This window comes from Columba livia, chromosome 7 (assembly GCF_036013475.1).
Source record: "Columba livia isolate bColLiv1 breed racing homer chromosome 7, bColLiv1.pat.W.v2, whole genome shotgun sequence".
Classification (NCBI taxonomy): domain Eukaryota; kingdom Metazoa; phylum Chordata; class Aves; order Columbiformes; family Columbidae; genus Columba; species Columba livia.
The window spans coordinates 12,218,764-12,238,572 of NC_088608.1; positions in this window are offsets into that span (position 1 = coordinate 12,218,764).

Genomic DNA, 19,809 nt, shown 5'->3' on the forward strand with positions numbered 1-19,809 from the left:
AGACAGTGGGTTGGCAGGGCCCTGATGGACAGTGCTAAGTGCTCTAGATACGCACCAACAGGTCAGAAACCTAGGAAACCTTCCTGTTTAAAAAGCCCCCTCTCCCCCAAAAAACCCAGACAACTAATACACCTGAAAAAGAATAAAACTGAAAAGGCACAAAGGTTCACATTCAACAATCACAGAAACTTTATGGTGATGGATCCTTTGGGATGCAGTTACTTCAGCTACTGGATGGGGCAGGATTTAGCTCTCCTTCCTCTGGCTGGGAAGGAAAGGGGAAACAAAGTGGTACATGTAGTTGCCTGGAGACCTTGGCTTTGACAGGCGGCTGTGAGTTAGTAGTAGGTGCAATTTCAGCTCTGCCTTTGCCCCAGAAATGTGCTGTTTCAAATGCCCTGCTCTTCCGTGGTAATTGGGCTCAGACCCTGGTGACACCTACAAACCATTTTCGGCAGCAACCTGCAGCAAGATGTGATTCTCAGCAGCATTTGAGCAAATCCACTTGTCTTGTTTTGTGTTAATACACCAAACTGTCTCAATGGGGTTACACCACTGCAACAAGACCAGAATGTAAAAAACAATCATCTTGATGTTTGTGTGTTGGCATTCCTATGCCAAAAGGACTAAACATTAGTTACGAAATGTCTTAGTCAGATCTGCTGCCTTTAGTGATTCCCCAGGCTCTGAGGGAGCAGATCTGAGGAGCAAGGCAGCCCTGTTTTGGTACATGGGCTCATCTCAGCAGGGGTGGGCTTTAGTGCCACCTGCTTTTGTCCTGCTGCTGCCTGTGTCCCCATCTCAGGCTAGGTCCAGCAGAGACCAGCACTGCTGCTGGGGGCAGCTGCAATGGGGAGGAGCAGTTGCAAACACTTCATTTTAATTCACTGAGCAAAAGTGATCTTGCAATAAAAAGAGATATATAGGCGAGGGAGGAAAAACCCAAGCAGTGAAGTGGAAGAGATGGTGGATGGCAACACCACCTCTCAGTCCCCTCAGTGTGAACTGCCTTAGCTGAGCTTTTCCTCACAACACACAGATCGTCTGAACAGACCCCCCGCGCAATATCTTTGAACACGTCCTCCCTTTGTATTCAGAACAACTGTCCTTGACAGGGCTTGCTGAACATTTTGGACGGTCTTTTCAGGCTCTGTGGGCAGAGGCTCCAGTATCCATGTCAGAGGACCGGTCTCAGCACAGGAGCAGCCATTCTCAAGGATGAGACACGTGCGTTCAGAGGCTCATCGCTCCCCGCTCTCAGCAAACACCCCCTAGCTGGGGAGAGTCCCAGTTTCTGTCTGTATGGGTGCTGCCCATGATTTAAGTGCCAGAAGCCACCAGCCAATGGGCCAGGGAGGAGGGCAGGCAAACCTGTTTAGAATGCCAGGCAAAAGCACCAGCATGACTTTGTGTCTCAGAGGCGCAATATAAAAATCTCAGTTGTACACTCAGCACATGGGGGTAGGGAGAGAAATGCCCACAAATTCAGAAAGTCACGGATGGCAAATGGCTTACGGACTAATAAGACAAATTTATAGCTCTAACCCGATTTGCAGGATGCCACACACTGATTTCTGACACCACTTCTACATTCATGGCTACTGCATGGAGAAGCTCAGACAAGCTTATACATATTCATAGCCTTAAAAATAAATTTCTGTCCTCTTTGGTGACAGTCTGGCTCAACAAAGAACAGGAACCCATCACCTAGCCCTCTGCAACCACTAAGAGAAAACTTTCTTTCCCCCCCAAGAGTATCTCCTGCTCCCTGTCAGCAGTGGGTGTGACAAGAGCTGAGGTGGTGGCCTGGAGCCACGAACAGAATGGTCACAGTGGTGATGTGCTTGTCATTTCTGCTTTAGCTGAGTGACAATATGTGGCTGTGACTGTGTGGCTCAGTGATGAAGTTAAAGCCATGGTCCAGCCTGGGGACCCGTCCAAGCCCCAGGCTGGCCAGCACGTTCATCTGCCCACACATGTCCCATCTGTCCTCGTTGCTTGATAGAAGTGCTGGGTCTTACCTGCCTCAAAACTAGGTTTCCAAAGCAGTTCACAGACCAGACTGCTTTCTCTGCCCTAGCCTGTTTGATGTTGCTACTCCCTAGCCCTGAGCACAGCCCTCGCCTAAAGGGATTTGCACTTTGCTTGTCTGCAAAGACAAAACCATACCCAAACCACAAAGTCCCACCTCACAAGAGAACAGGAAGGGAAAACCCCAAATAGTTACATCTTCCAGAGCTTTAGTCTTTCACTGAAACCTCCCCACTACATCTCAGTGGGTACCATTTTATTTCACAGCAGTGTTTTACTCCACATTCACATCTCGCAGGACTTCTGCTCTGGCTCTGTTTGCCTGATGCCACAGAGCAACTCAGCTGCAGAGCTGTGATGTACATTATGTTATAACAGCGTTAACCATAAACTGAAGTTGTAACTACAGGTGTAGCAGGTGCCGTGGTGGAAGGATGGGGAGGATTTCTGTGAAAGTCCCCCAGAGGCCCTGGGAATGCAAACAGAAACGCCAGAGCCCCTGTGCTGAGGGACACGGGGAGCCCTGCAGTGGGTCAAAATGTCCCACAAGCCAGAAGTGTTGCTTTGCAGCCAGATCTCATGTGCTTTACAGCTGTCCTGGCCCTTGTGCTATTGCTCACCTGTTCACAGGGGCAGCATGATGGAAAAAGCTCCCCACTCAGCACACATTACAGTTTCTTAGTAAAAACTAGCTCTAGGATTTGAGCACACAAACTTTGCCCCTTCCATAGCTCTGGTGAGATTGTCCCAACAATAAATTCTGATTCCTTGTGGTGACCTGTGAAAACCACTCTGTGAAGGACCAAAGCTAACACCTTCAAGCACCAAAGAACTTTTAAACCCAGTTTCCCAGAAAAAAGGTCAGAAAGATCTCCCACAAAAAAAGATTTTCATCTCCTTTGGGGCTATTTGACACACGAGGAGTCACTCTGTCCCATCACTGCCACGGGAGGGCACCTCTGAGCTTTCATGGCAGCCAAAGGGTTAAACTTGCTCCTAAATTCCTCTCTCACCCCTGCCATGCCCCCTCCTCCTGCTGCCCCAGCCTGGGCCGTGCCCAGCCAAAGCACCAGGCAGTAAAACTCACCCTTCACATTCAACCAGCTCTGGCCTTGTCCTGCCCTGGCTGGACACATGAATCCACCCCAATTAGCAGCAGCCCTAACCAAGCTGGCTGAAAAACCACTATTAAAATGAAAAATGCTGTTGTGTAAATAGAAGACAGAACAAGTGGGGCCATAAAACTTACCGCCATCCCCAGACAAACAGCCTCATAAGTTACCAGTAGCCCGATGCCTCGCCTGAGTTTTAGCTTGTTTTTCCCCAAGGAGGTAATACATTACCTCTGCCCTGTGTTCTGCATTCGCTCAGGGCTTTGGTTTTTTATCCAAAGAGATTAGGATCTCTGCCATAGTTAAAAATGGAGCTCTCTGCTACGTGGCAATAGTTCATTGAAATGTGGTTTAATTCCTTGTTTGCTGCTACCTTGACTGAAAGCTAAAGAATCTCAGAGATCGATGGCATGCATTGCACACAGATCGTTGCTACTTTAGCCACAACTGTCTTCTGATCACCCAGCAGCCCCATCTCCCAGCCAGCAGTGGTCTCCTGGGGACAGCCCAGCCTGCGTAAGCCTCATCTTCCAGCTAGGGACATGATGGGATCAAAGGTCTCCAAATCACCAGCCTGCTTGAGCTGAGCATGTGAATAGACCTGATTGTCACCAAGTTACATCCATGAGCATGAGCCTTATTGGAATATCAAAAGCAGAGAGGAACAAGGCCAACTCCAGTATACAACACATGGTGTCAGAAGCATCCTCAGCCCCATGACTGTTTTTCTGTGGCTGCCAACCACATTATTACCATTTCTAACTTCAAAGTAACATTTTAAACTCTTTTAGAAGAAGCACTAAAACATGGACTGACAGCAAACAAGCCTGCCCTGGCTGGGGCAGGAGAGAAAAGGAGAGATGGCCAAGTAGGTCTTTCCCACCTCTTCCTCTTCAGAGAGTTAATTAGCTTGGCAAGGTAAGAGTATTTGTGCATGTACTGCATGCGCTGACTACAATAAATTTTGTCCTGCATGTTAAAGTCAAAAACATCTCACATCTGCCAAAAAGCAATCAGGACCAATTAATGAAGATGTAATTTCCCCAGATGCTGCTATTAACATAATTCACAGTGTTCCTAGCAACATGAATATAATTAACCCAGTTAACCACAGCTCTCGGCACCGCTGCACCGAGCTGCCCATGCCGTCAGAGGAGCCCTGCGGGAACCCATGCCCAGGTGCCATGTCTGCAGGTCAGAGCTGGTCCCTGTTCCCCCTCCTCTGGGGGTGGGTTTGGGAGGTACAGACCTGGCCCACAGTGATGACAGAGCCTATTCTCAGAGGCAGGACAAAACAACAGCCCTTACTCTACACAGTTTATATGACTCAAATGCACCTCTTCAACAGGATGGTTAATGCCACAGCAGACCCACCCCAGTCCCAGGCTGGTCAAACATATGGAAAAAATTAATACAAACCCTTAAGCCAGGCTGTCCTCCAGCTCTTTTTAACAGATTCATGCCCTGCATAACAATGGGATAAGCACGCAGTTTTGCCTTCACCACCATCCAAAGCGCAACAACTTACTGTTAGGGAGCAGCAGGAGAAGCTGGGAGCCAAGGGTGACCCTCACCGCTGGGGTAAAGTCCCACAGAGTCCATTGACACCTCCACATAAAATGAGCCGTGAACCAGGTCCAGGGCTCTACCAGAGTCCAGCAGATGAGAGAAAAAGAAGACAGGGCTGGAGAGATGGAACAACATGAATCCTGCCTTCAACAGGCAAGGCCTAAACCAGGACTACTAGCCCAAGGCTGAGCTGAAGTAGGGCCCCAGTGCCCACAGGTGGGTGGGTGTGTCCCAGGTGAGTCTGGGTAAGGCCATCAGGGCCTTCAGGTGCTTCTCCTCCAGGGGTAACAGAGCAGTGAGCAACCATCAAACATTCTACGTTCCACAGCCTGTGCTCGCTGTGGGCTGGGGACAGGTGATGCTCCCAGTGCTGCTGGGGAAGGGCGGCAGCACTGGGGTTTCCCCCCAGTCTGTCCTAATTCAGCTCCCCTCTTGCTCCTCAGGCAGAAACCTGGAGTGAGGAAGAGATGAAAGTTATGGGGTTTCCCAGTGCTTTGGTCATTGCTGAACAGAGGCAAAAGTCGCATCCCATGCCCACGTCCCCGTTTTGGTCTCACCTGATTGCTCTCCAAACCCAGGAGCTGGAGCTGCCCTTGGGAAGGGCAGGACTGAGCCTCCTGCAGCCCCCAGGCCATGTTTTAGCAGTGGAGCGGGATCACTGCCCACCATTGGGGCTGAGGGGTGGCTCCAGGCAAGATGCTACAGCCAGTCCCGACATCTTACACAAAATTATTTACATTTCCTCCCATCTGAAATTACAACTGATATCTTCAAGTGGTCAAAATTAGTGGCAGTTTCATCCACATCTGAGTTTGCCCTTAAAGTACTTCTGGGTTGGGTTTTTGGGCTGGGTTTTATTTAATCCTCCCCTATTTTCAATGAAATTTCACATCAAAAAAATACAGCATTTCTAAAAGGCTGAAAAAAGAAGGAGGAGCTTTTCCCTCCTGAGGGAAGAGCCCCCAATTTCTCTCATAGCCTTTTTTCTGGTAAGAGAGGAAACAAGAAAGATGACATTAAAAATCAATGAATACTTTTTTTTTTTTCTCCCACAAGTGTGAAAAGTTTTCGAATGAATTTTAACTATTCAGTTATTTCTTTTGATAGCTTTGGTCAATAGGGAGTTGATTTCCCAACCAGCTCTGGGAGCACCTTGAAGCTCCTAATATTTGGAAAAATGTTGACCAAACCCCATTTCCTGGCTTGAGACCACCAGTACCTTAAATAATTAATCTGCTTTCTTGCAGATCGATTTAACTCAAATCACCTGAAAATACTAGGCTTAAAAATGTGGGTAATCTGCCAGGTCAGAAAAAGCAGGACATTTTAATAAAAGTACAGACCTCTCTAAACCAGTGAGTAGTTTAACAATTACCTGATATAATAATGTGTAAAAAGATGCTGTGGACAAAGGTGAGATCATTCATGTTAATTAAAATGTCTGAGCTGCAACACTTCTGCCTTAATAGTGAATAGAAGCTGCGGCATTGTAAAGTGATGATAGAATGGTCATTGCTTTTGTGTAATTAAGAAAGAAATAGAGAATTAACATGGTCACCGGGCGGGTGGTGTCCAGGGGTTTCCTGGGCACTAGTGGGAAAGCGAAGTGCCAGGGGGGGTGTTGTGGTGAGATGCTGCTACCCCGGGGGTATCACCTGGATCCAGCATTGAGAAAGGTCAGGATGCCCACGGATCCTCAAAGCTACACACATTTTGCTTTTCCCCGTGGCTGCAGCTCTCCCACCTTTCATCCCTTCTCTGAGAGATGCAGCCACCAAACTGGACTCGCTGCAAGCACCGGGGACGACTTGGTGACACATTTCAAAGCATTTTTGTACAACGTGCTGCCTTTTCCCACCATCTCTCCCCCTAGGAAGGCAGACTGGAGGTGGGCACTTCCCGAAATCCCGACAGGGCTCAGACGCGCAGGCTGCCCGAGCTGCATCACTGCCCTGGGGAGACGTAAAATATTCATTGGGAAAAGTGAGTGAGAAAGTGAGTGATTTACCCTGTGGCTGGGTGATTAGGGCACAGACAAGGGGAGCTCGGTTATTCATTCCCAGCGGAGCAACTTCAATAGCAGTGGAGCAAAACCTCCCAGCACCCCGCTGCCAGTGCCTGGGTCTCAGGGGGCAAGAGACATCTCTCCTCGTTGCTTCCCTGTTCTCATCCCACTGGCTATGGTACTCATTTTGTAAGGGATGCAATTTGGTCCCCAAACCTCAGAGTGGGGCTGAGGTTCTGCACCCCCAAAAGGAGGGACCCAGAGGGAGCCCAAGTGCTGGTCTTGTGTGATCCCTTCCATCCCTCATCTGCAAGATGGACATAAAAACCCTGGTGGGGGATGAGTGATCAAAATGTCTGAGGCATCACAGAAAAGCCAGCAAGGAAATCAGGTCCCTCCCATGCCCAACCTCTCCCTGTCTGGATGGGGGTCTCCATCACCAGCCCCACCAATACACAGCACGTGCCAAGGTGGCTTTTTCAATAAAATTTTCTTCTTTCTTTTTTGCACTGCAGTAATTCTTTTATTCCATCAGCTGCAGAAAATCAATGTGTCTTTTCGAAGTCCTGGCTTGAAGCTTTCGGTCCCTTAAATCATCTTCTCATGATTTAAGAGGAGGCAAAATCCCTCTCTGGTGCCAGCCACAGTGACGCCTTGCGAGGAGCAGCCCCACCACAGGCAAGAGATGTGACGGCAGGAGGTGCAAAAGGGGCTGAGCCCCCATCCCCTGCCCCTTCACCCTACTGGCCCCACCAGCCCCTCGGCCACCCCACAGAGCACCAAACCCCCTGATCTTGACAAGGGCTCTGCCGGGGTCAGCTCCTCCATCATCCTCACACCCTGCAGCCCCCCAGTGCCAATAGGGGCAATTGGTGCTGGTGAGACCCTCAGCTCCCAGAGGGTGTCTGCAGGAGGCCTGTGCCACGAAAATCCCACAGTATCCTTTTTACTTGCAAACGGCGCAAATTTGGTGGGGAAATCACTCAAGCACAGTGAACGTGGTGCTCTGGGAGGCCATTTCCAGTCCCGCTCCGAGGACCACAGCAGCACCTGCATACTAATCCAGCCAGATGTTATTAAAGCCTTGATCAAATTAAACATAGAGAGCTTTTAAGTTCTCCCTTTGGATTTATCTGGAATAAATTCTTCTGAGGGAATCACCTAATTGATGGGTTACTTTTAGAAAATTTTGGCAGCTTGCTGGGTTGTAGTATCTGTGGGAGGGAACTGCTCTCCCTTCCCCATGGCCAGGGGTGGTTGCTGGGGTGCTTATGGGGTCCATGTGTTTCCCTAATGCTTTATGGAACTGGCTGAAACATTGGGAGGATGTGGAAAGACCCAGAAATAATTTTTTAAAATTCTGTAGAGAAGGCTTTTTCCCTCCTTCCTGCTTTCAGTTTCATTTATTTAATTTCCCCTCTTGAAATAAAGACTAATGTTGCTGAATCCGAAAGCAGGGCTCTTTTGTCTCGCCTCGTAAGGAAAGAAAATAGCCTTGCTCCCCTTTTAATGTTAATGCATGAAAAATTTCCCAGTGAAATTTCCATTTATCAAGCCAAATTGAAGGGCACACAATGGAGAAGCTTATTGCCCTGCTGTCTTTTACCTTGTACCTCTGTTGTGTTATCAAGTGGTGTGATTAAGAAGACTGTGTTTTCTTTTAGGTGTCACAGGACAGACAATTTACAGCAAGGGGAAGCAAGAAAGGACATGGGTGCAGCTTTACATTGAAATCAGAGCATTTCCTAACAATTAAGAGAGAGACAGCAAGTTTGAGGCACAAGGTGACTTTTAGCCTGTGTCACCGAGGAGCAGTGGGAAGGTGGTGGGGATGGAGGGGTCTAAGGTGATGCCAACAGGTCAGGCACCAGCCGTCCCAGCTGAGGAGCCACTCCACCACCTTTGTCAACCAATAGTATAATAATATTGATGCTTTTCACTGACCTCAACGCAATCTTTTAAACAATTATTTATAGAATTAATAGAGAAGTCAAATAAACCAAATGAATGATAACATTTTAAAGTAATTATTTGCTACAAATGAACACAAATGGTTTCAATATATAATGCATTAACTCCAGCAGTGGGGAAATTAATCCTAATTAGAGGTGTACTTGGGCTGCAACGTGTTCGTCAGGGTGCTTGGCTCCAGGACCTGCCTGAAACCCTTTATTGACTGTAAATTCCATATTTTCTTCCTTCCTATATAAATACTTAATGGCTTTTACTTTTGAGTAGCACACACCCACAGTGAGCTTTTCCCTTTCATCCTTAACTGCTCCACTTTGTCCCATGTGATCCCACAGGAGGTTCGGTCATGCAAGGTCACATCCCAGCCATAAGGCTCATCTGCTCTAAAGTACTTTTTACTTGCACAGAAAATTTGTAGTGGACAACAAGAGCATTTTAGTCCTAGCCTCTCTCTGCCAGCAGCCAAATTCACCGAGAAAAGCGGAGATGAGCCTGGGTATCCGCAATGATCCCGTTGGCACCAGTTGGGAGCTGCTCCTCAGCCCTCCCAGCCAAACCCCATCACTTGGCCAAACAGGGACCATGCCTCAAACACATCATCAGGGCAGGGATTGTGTGGGTGTAATGCAGTTTCCTCTGCTTAATCCAACCACTGCATAATTAGAATACCGTCTATGGCACCTATTTGTTTGTACTGAAGGCACACACTTCCACCTTTTATTTTTATCCTTCCAGGCAGCTGACATTGGATGATGACATTTCTGTTTTGATTAGTGAGAGAGCGAAGTTCTGGGGGAAGGAGCGGCAGAAAAGCTGGGATGGATGAGGACTCATGATAATTCAGGATGATACAGGCTAATTGCCCTGTTTTACTGCCAGTTGCAGTTTCTGAGGCAGAACTATTGGGTTGCAAAGGTCTGGAGATGTCCCTCAGGTGCTCACAGTGCTGGTGGGTGGGTGACCTGATGCAGGCTGAGCAGTTGCCCACAGGACTCACTATTGTCCCACTACTGCTCGTGGAGCCCTGCCAGTGTGTGCGGGGCAGGGCAAGCAAACCTTGTCCTGACAAGTCCAGCCATGACAGCAGGATGCACGAGATGGTGGAAGAAGCTTGGTTTGCTGTAGAAGTGCCACACAGAGACAGTTCCAAGCAGAGATCCTCACTGCTTTGCCATGGCACTGTGTGGGCGGACAGACAGCAAACCCAGCTGTGGTTTCTGCCAGCAGGTTTTTCCATGGAGAAAGCCAGAAAGTGCCTGTCTGCCTGCAGCATCCCTCCTCCTCTCCATCCAGTGTGGCTGGCTCACTCCCTGAAATGTGGTGGTTTATATACCTCATAAACCACAGCACTGGCTGCACCTCATCCTTTCATTGAACATGTTTAATCTTCATTCCAATGATACCTCATGGCAAATGGGTCCAGTTAAATATTTCCTTTAGCCGTGTCAACACTGTCACAGTGTAGTCCTCTGGCATTCCCTCTGATGTCTAACAGCTGCAGGTAGATGCAGCTATGTTTGCTCTCCCCTGGTCCTCCTCTCCCACCTTCTCTGTTGGCCTCATCTTTATCACGTGCCTCACTCAGTACCTCACTGAAGACCCAGGCAGTGAAATCTCATCTCGACAGACCTCAGGACTGCACCCAGACAACTTATATTTTTATCAAGCAATAAAGCATCTCTAGTCCTCCAGCTTACCTGTATCACCATCATCCTGGAGCTACACAAACCAGGAGCACCTGGGTTGCTGGGCTTGCCTCCAATGCCTCTTTTGCTAGTGGATGTGTGTGACATCCCCACACTCACATTAGCCTATTTGTCAAGGCATCTAATTTGCTTTTGCAAACTCCTGATCCTCATGAAAGCAACATGAGTAAAGACTTCTCTCATTACCAAAAAAACCCCAACAGGTGAGATATAAAATATTCCCTGTGTGCTGTGAGTTTACCTTGCCCTTGCACAGCTTAAGTGTTGCACAAGGCTCATGGAAATTCAGAGAAAGGCTTTTATTATTGTGAGTTTTGCCTGTTTCTCCTTAAGTTTTGCCATCTCCATGGCCTCTCTGGCCAGGTAGGATCCTGCTGGCTGATGGTCAAGGTCCCAGGTACCCTCCGGGCTTGCTGGAAGCCCCTGGGCTCCTCTTCCAGCTCTTCCCTCTCCGTCTGCTGGTGCTGGGGGCTGTGCAGGGGCTGTGTGGGGCGACCAGCCTGGGCACCAGCTGCTCTCCGTCGCCTGCACCAGCTGCGGCAGCCCTGGGAAATAAACCACCGCATCAAAGCATGCTGTGTGGCAGAAAACCTGATGAGCTGCATGGGCAGAGCCTAAATCAGCATGGAAAGCATCGCTTGGGATACAGGATATTCACGCACAACGAAACTTTTCCCTGGGAGAGATCTGCCCTCCATCATGCCCCGTCCAGAGTGATTTCAAAGGGTTTCGGCTGGCCAGTTGCCCAGCCACTGTTTCCCCATCACCATGGTGCAGATAGGGCTTGGGGGCTTGAAGGGAGCTGTAAGGGCATTTATGGCCCCCTGTGGTGGGACTGGACTGCACAGGGATGGATGAGGCACAGAGGCAGACGCTGGTGATGGGAATAAGCAAAGTCCCCATTCCCAGTCATTTATGTGCATTTGAATTTATTCAGAGAGATTTCTGCACTACTCAAAGTGATGGTGGTAAGGAAGGAGCCTTTTCCAACATAAATATATTCTTATTTATTCCTGGGACCTAAAATTTTACCCATGCCTCAAGCTGCCTGTGGCAGCTGTAGAAGCAGACCTGTCAAAGTCCTCTTTGTGGAGAACAGAAGTTTGGAAATAACGGGAAGCTTTTATCCAGAGCAAAACCTTTGTCATAAAACTTCAGAAAACGAATTTCCCTTTCAGTGAGTCCCCTGGGGCCTAAAAAATAAATATCTGAGGATTCATGTAGTAGTAAAAGTCGATAAAAATCTTTGAAGCAAATGGGCTATTGAGGAATTATGCGTGGAAATGAATGGATGGAATCTTCTGCAAATCTCTTCATAGAGGTGCCCTGACTTAATGAAGACACAGTAGATGCATTAGTAAAAATCCTCTTTTTAATAACTGCTATACCTTATGGTTTTCCTAAAGCTATGGTTTATCAAATGGAAAATCCACTTGAAGATTTGTATCTAGAAAGGAGGCTGCAATTGTTCAGGGGGAAGAACCCAGCTTCGTTCTCCATCCCCTCCCTGGGGTGGGGAATGCCGTACATGTCTGTGTAATAAGCCAGAGTAGTACAACTCTTCCTTTCCCCTGGTGAGAGGTGGTCAAAGGGTGACGTGGGATCCACAGCCAACTTCACAGTTAAAAAATGCAAGGAGAAAAATACAACATAGGGAAATTCGGTGGCTCCTGGCCATGGACCCATAGACCACCCGATGGCCAGAAAATACACAAACCAGCCCCTCACTGTCCCAGCGGCCGGGCATGCCCTGCAGGTTCCCAGGACCCCCAGCCCTCTATGTGACACCTGCGCCTCCCCCATTGTCCACCCCATGTCCCAGCCTGCAGTGGCCATAAGGTCCCAGCTCCCAGTGCTTGTTCTGTAGCTCGTAATGGTGTTTCCCAGCCCTCACAGGGAGTTTTTCACACACCCCCTGAAGAACACGAGCCAAGTCAGTTTTACAGAAGTGTCAGGCTTTGCTGTGGAAAGAATGCTCCCTCCTTTAATTATCATTGATTTTCATTTTTCCAAGGAAATGTTGGGCCTCTCTAAACCCCCTGCTGCTGACTCCAGAGATATAGAAAGGATTTTGGCTGAGCAAGCATTTCTCTTGCAAATCTAAATATTTATGCTACAGCTGTGTAAACAGCCAAAATCCAAAGGGGATTTATTTTTAGCGTTCTTGCAGTGAGGGATTAAGACAGACACGTCATGCAAACTTTGACGTCTTCTTTTGCTGTTTATTGCACATTGTTGCTGATGGGCTCAGCCCCCCTCAGCCTCCTTTCTAAAGGTGTTTTGCTCTAATTATTTGTATGGTCAATCCAGATGGATAGAAATTAGGTGGTCGTTTCTTTATGTTGCATCGTCTATCCAGACGCCTAATGTACATCTGCTTAAATGCAGCAGTTTAAAATCATAAAACATTAAAAGAAAAAACAAAGGCAGGCTCTGTTGTTAAAACATGATATTTAGGAGGAAGAATAGTTATTGCTTAGTGTGCATCCAAAGAATTTGTTACCAATCTTAGCATGACCCTCCACAGATTCTTCTCACGGAGAAATAATTATACAGGCTTTACTCCGTATTGAACAAGTGGGGAGTTTTGTTTACAAGAGCCGACCTATAGGTTGTCTTATCCATAACTTGCTACTCAAAAGCTGGGTGGGAGCACGTACGTGCCTCATAAGGTGTCAAAGCAACTGTTAGACCCCTCCCTGATTTTGGCTGGGGCCTCCCTGCTAGGTAAATAAGTGTTTTAAATGCATGCGTGTGCAGCATCTCTGCAAAGTTGCTCCCAGCCTCAGTCAGCTGCCTGCAGACATAGCTGATGCTGGGAGGAAGAGGGAGGAGATGGGGATTGCAGGGGATAAGCAGCCGGAGTAGAACACCGTTCGAAATATATAATGGAAATAAAAGAAGTTTTTTTTCTCAGGTTGCAGTGAGGAAAGCTGCAGCTTTCCCTGTGCCCCCAGGGCACACACAAGGCACTTCCAGGCTGCACTGGCCAGGACAGCCCATAACCTCAGGCTTGGCTTGTGGGGGGGGTTAACTCTATTTGGGGCTTCATCTGAGTGGTGAAAATGGCTTGGTTCCCCTCCTTATGGAGGACAAGTGGGGCACCCCCAAACGAGCCTTGGCCTCACTGCAGAGCTCATGGGGAGCAGCAGAGAAGGACCCCAGGGCCACTTCCCAAACCCCCACCCCACTGCTGTGCCTCCTGAGGTGAATGCTCAGCAATATCTGGCCTGAACAGCTCAGCGGGAAAAGGGGGATGCAAATGCCCAGCGATGGGTTTTTCCTAAAGAAACACTTCACTTCTGAGTGGCGCCGCTGCTGCTGGGCACTTGGCCAGGTGACAAATTGATTCCCTTCATTAATGGTCCTGTTGCTTTGTGGTGTGTCCGGGATGCATGCGGTGTAAAAGCCCCAGGCTAACTGGGGCAGTGGTGGGAGATGTGGGGAGGCATGGGGACATGTGGGGAGGCATGGGGAGGAGCGGGGAGATGTGGGTGAGAGCCAGCTTCGTCCCATGGGGCGCAACAGGAGTTTCAGCCAAGGAGAACCCTGTCACAACAAAACAGGGAGGTAACTCCCCTGAAAAAATCTTCAATAGAGGAAATATAATGGAAAACATCCCAGAAAAGAAGCTATTTTGAAACTTTAGTATTCACCCAAGAGGAAAAACATGAAGATCAAACCCCCAGGTGGGCAGGGGGCTGAGATGTGAGTCCTCAAAAGCAGTTTCTGTTTGGCTTTCAGTGTATCAGGGCTTCCATCACCTTGAACAGGGGCAGATCATTGGGATAATCCAGCATCGACTCAGCCCCATACACATGCTCAAGCCTTTTGACAAAAGTTGATTAAAACAAGAAAGATGGTCCCAGCACCATGCAGGAATGGAGCTCAGATTTCAAGCCAAGGAGGCCTTATACCATCAGGGGTTCATCGGACATGGTTAATATTAGGCAAACAATTTCTGATAAGGTAATGTTCCCAAAAACACAGGATTTAAATTTTCAGGCGCAAAAGAAAAGCTGGCCACCTGGGCTGAATTTTGTCCTGGTTTTCACCAGGGAAGTTATGGTGGTTTGCAAAGTGCTGCTGCAGGAAGGAGGACTCAAACCAGCTCCTTTGTGCTCTGACACTTAATTAATTTTAAGCACTTTACAGTAAAACACAGTTAGACCCAACTTCTCAAATGAAAAGACAGAGCAGTGAAAATTCCTGGCTTGCCCAGCTGCCTTGTGCACCCCCAATGTGCTGCAGCCAGACATGGGAGCTTTTCCACCTGAATATTAAACAAGTAATGGAAGGTAGTTCAAGCCTCCTAAAATTAAGGGTCTAAATCCATTCACATTTACAAACTCTGTAATCAAATAATAAAAGCGAGATATAACAGCTTGTGCTCTAAACATGAATTCATTTTCTAAGGGGCATATATCCAAAATTACATTACAGGCCCTTATTTGTTTAGCCTGCTGTGGTCCCTGCTTGCAGGAAGGAAAAAATTGCATGGCGAGGAAGGAATGAAATCCCCAAGTCCCAGAGCCACGACAGGTCCCTTCTGCTTTAGTCTGGGCAGGCTCAGGAGGATTTTGTCCTCCAAAGCTGCTGAAGTGCCTGCGGCAGTGTGAGCATCTTCCTTCCCCAAGAACTGGTACCTGACCTCATCCCATGCCCAGCCTGCTCCTGCCGAAACCCCGTGCCAGAACCCATCCCCACTGTGTGACCTGTCCTGAGGTGACGGCTCGGGGATGCTCACTCTGCTCCGTCACATGGGCTCCCATGTGCCAAAACACGGCAAAGACCCTGGTGCTCATCCCTCGAGCCCCGAGCTGGCAGCAGCTCCTCTCTGCCCATGGGGCCTCTCCGGGTTGCTCCCGGAGGCCTCAGCCCTCCCTGCCTTTCAGCACAGTGAGAGCGGCACAGCCGCTGATCTGCTCTTTTACTTGCAGTCTCAGCAAAGAAATAAAGGGAGAAAGACAGGGAATGAAAGCAGTAAGTAATGCACAGCTGCTGTGCTTTACATTTTCCATGGCGACAAAAATCACAGCCTGTGTGCAGCATGGCCACGTCTGGGGAGAGAGAGAGGGCTTGGGAGAGGTCCTTCTGCTATGGGTTCTTTTTAATGGAGCTTTTACTTTGTTTCCTCTTGCTGCATCCTCTGTCTGCTCTGCCGAACCACGGCTCCGTGCAGCACCAAGGGTCTTGCCAGGGGACCCTTTGTATGGGGTGGGGGGCCACATGCAAATGGCTTTGGGAACCTTCCCGGTGTGGAGTCTCTTTTGCCCATCACCTCAACAGCATTTACTGCTTTATAAATATTTAAAGGCCTCATGTGCATGTGCTCAGCCTTCTGCTGCAAAGTTTTCCCCCAGCACAGAGGGGAGGGGACACCAGCTCATCCCAGTGACATGCTGGGACTGGCGGTGGCTGTCACCCACCCCATCCCCTCCTCTCCATCTCCAAGGGAAAGGCAATGTGCCCAAGACCCTTGTCTCCCTGTGTTGGGGCCACATAAACTCGTCTGTCACTTCTTCCCCTTCTTCTTTTCTTTTCCACCCCACTGAGCTGGGCCCCGGCAGCCTCTGTTGTCCCATCTCTCCTTCAGTTCTCTGCTTGTTTCAAGCTCTGTGAGGCAGGGAGCCAAGCGCCTTTAAAAACACATACATCAATTATCGCCACAGCATTTTCATCCCGCACAAGGGCGCAATAGGCAATGCAAAGAGCACAAATAAAGTGTTTGATATTTAATGATCCTGCACTGCATGAGGAAGATGTGCTCTTGAACAGGAGTCGCTTTCTCAAGCCAGTGCAATGCAGAAGGACCCCTGTCTTTCATGACTAATTGAGCCCTAATGATTTTCCTTTATGATCCAAAATGAAAACAAAGGATTTAAGGGATGTTTCATAATGGCACTGTGTGTCCTTCTGTTCATTTATCATTCTCCAGTTTAAAAGCCATGCTTTGACTCGTCCTTTTGAACCCATTTCTCTCTGGTGTTGCTGCTGCTTTTGTAGCTCTGTCCCTTTGCCTCTGGCAGCCCAAAACCAGCTGCTGTGGCTCACATAGTCTGTCAGGAGCAAATGCACCCAGACTGTCCTCCAAAAACTTGTGGATTTGGGCATTTCAAACTGAGTATGAATTCCCAAGCTCGCACAGGCAGGCTCTGAGCCTGTAGGGAGGCAGGGGAACACAGCTGGTCCCAAGACACGGCGGGGAGGAGGTCACCCCCAGCTTTTATGGCCACAAAGGAAATCATAGAACCATAGAATGCTAGGGGTTGGAAATGCCAGCAAGGACCAGGGCAGAACAGATCTTGAAGCAATGATGCTTCATTCCCCACAGCAGGAAATGGGGCAACGATTTGGGATGACCAGCTTGCTTGTCCTGGCTCTCTGGAAGTGAAGGCCACCGCTCCCCTCCCCAGCACACTCACGCAGGGCAGTGGGGCGCATGTTTAGGAGGGAGAAGAAAGGGAAGAATGTCTGAGGTGTGCACCATGCGCCCACTCCTGTGTTGAGCCCCACCTTCAAGCAGAGGCACCGACATAAGGTAAAGATGGCAGGCCAGGAGCAGGTCTGAAGGTAAATTTGCAGCCAGAAAATTCTGCAAATGGCAATGGCTCAAATCGCTGTACACCTCTTTCTGGCCATTTGCAGTAATTAAGGCTGGGCTCTTAGGTGCCATCCCAGCCCCACAAATGTATTTCCAAACCACTGTTTTTCTGCAAAGCCACCTGCAGAGCTGTCCTTGAGATGTTAGCACTGGGGTTGATTTCAATCAACAGGAAAATTGGCCTCCAGAAGGAGAAACATGGGTGTTTGGGGGGTGTGAGCTGGTGGGAACAGGGCCTCCCTGCTGCCGTGGCCCTGACATCCCCCTGTGTGACATCCATGGGTGACAGCACCTGTGAGACCAGTGGCTCCACATCTGGCTGGACCCTGGTAGCCTTTGCTCCTGTGACCAGACATAGCCCAGGCCCCAGTGTGGAAACCCCATGGGTGTCAGTGCCACCGAGTACATGTGGTCCCCCCGTGCCCATGGGAAGGGCTGAGGATGGACCTGGACCTTCCAGCTGCCACCTCCCTGGCACCAGCATTGACACTGATCTCAGTGCCAGGGTGCTGGTGGGATCTCCAGGGGGATAAAGGCAGCACCAAAGCTCAGGCAGAAGGTGCCGAAACACAAAGGTTGTGGGGAACATGGCCGGCCCCCACCTCCCTCACTCCCAAGCAATGCGCTGGCTGCAGTGCAGAGCTGCAGGTGCCTGTCATTTTTCTAAGTATTCCTCGTCTCCTTCAACGCCATTAATCACAATATTTCAATTAACGGACCTGAACCATTGAACAGACCTGTCCTGCACTAATATGTTATTAATTGGGTCAGGTTGGATGGCATCAATATTGAGTGCCATGCGGCTCTGAGCTTTCATCTTCTGGTCCGGGCTCATTTCATTTATCTAATCGCCGCCTAATGCCACAGGGTCCCCCTTCATTTTTTCTCTCTCCACCCACCTTTGCTGCAATCTGGTACATTTTCTGTTTTGTCTAGTATCAACTACACACTGAAGAGAGTCATACCTAATTTACAGTACTCTCCTAAGAAAAATCAATGAATGTTTACATTACTACCCTACAATCCCTATTTTAAAGTAATTCATGGCAGGGCCAGTGCTATTAATTTTATTAAGCCATTATTAGTGGGTAGATATTATTCTGCTCCATTGATCCTAAGTTGATGCAATTACCACTTATGAAGCTGCACCGTATGTCTGAAAATTTCAGTTCTGTTTGCAACCTGAAACTGTATGTTAAATCATGCCAAGCCAGATGCTGGTGTTGGAAATTGGGGGAAGCTGATTCAAAGCAAACAAGGAACGGCCCAAATTTTATAACTTAAATAATTTTAAAGTGCAGGTACTGATATCAACCTGGATCCCAGCCATTCCTGAATGTCCCATGCCAAAGGGCGAGACATACTCAGATACTCTCTTCACACCTCCAAGGTCCTATAGTTCATAGAAAACTCATAATTATGGATTACAAGTAACTGACACATCCTCTGATGTGAATGTGATGGCAAATTTTACAGATGCAACTAAGTTTAGCTGTATCTGCTCAGAAGATAAGCCAAAACAATAGCTCAACTACATTATTTCGATCACGGACAGAAACGCACTTTGTGTGCATTTGCAAGTCAATAAAAACCTGCCAGTCAAGGAATGGGTTAAAAGAGATAAAAGAAAGACAGTCCCCACCCTAGAATCTTGCCCTCTAAATAAAAGGAGATGGATGGATGGAGATAGTGGAGAAGAGTGAACCAAGGAGAAGATAGGAGCCACCCCAAGAGGCTACAGGGCCAACAGCCTCCCCATTAAGCTGATGGTAGACAAAGGGTTTGAAGGAAAACCATGATGTCTACTGAGAGCTTCAGCAATGCAAGCAGGAGAAAATGGAGCTTCTAGGGGGCCTGGATAACTGGGACCAGTAGACTTTGGAGTATGTACAACTGGAAATGGACCTTGTTTTTGCTAGTGCTTTGGCCAAAACATTTCAGAGTGAGAGATGTATTTGTTTGGGACATACAGCTTGACCTGAGACAAATAAGTGCTCTATCAAATGTATTTTAAAATACCGTGAAGAAATGTATGAACACTCCTTCAGTAAAAACAGCGCCAAATAAGTTTTTTAAAGTATTTGTATGAGAATATTTGCAGTAGCTCATTGCAGCATCTGGTAGCTAATGTAAATAACCTGGATTTGGAGAGGGAAGCCAAGTTACGCTAGCTGAGACTCTAGCGCCAGGGTCCCCCCAGAATTACATGAAAAGGTATAGTAAAACTGCTGGTTCCTGGTGACTGGTTAATGCTCTGGAGAGGGTGGTTGATTTATAGAACTAACTGCACTCAGATAAAATGGTTGTTCAACATTATGAACAAGCAGCCTTGTCTCCCATGTAAAACAAATAAATGAAGAAATAAATTACCTGCTTCTGCCCAAAACCAGGAGACGTTCTGTGCTTGGGAAGATCTGCAGGGCAGCTGCGCGGTGCTGTAGGAGGGTCTGTGCCAGGAGCTCAGCCAGCTGTGCTGCAGCCAGCGTGCGGGAGCAGAATCCACACCGCTCAGCTGGGATGCTCCTCGCTGCCCATGTCCTGCTCCCAGCTCCTGGCAGGCTCAGCCCTGAGGTTCACTGTGGTGGCAGCAGTGGGAGCATCGCTGGGTCTACCTGGTCCCCCTGGCTGGGGCACAGGGGGCATGCACCTCCCCTCAGTGGGGTGCTTGGGGGACAGAGGAGTGGGCACAGGGACTTCCCAGACCCAGCTGTTCTTACCCTAGTCACGAACGAATTTGTTTGCAAGGTGATGCTGAAAATAGTTCAGATTCATGAACATTTTCACTATTTAAAGGGGTGGTTTTTAGCATTT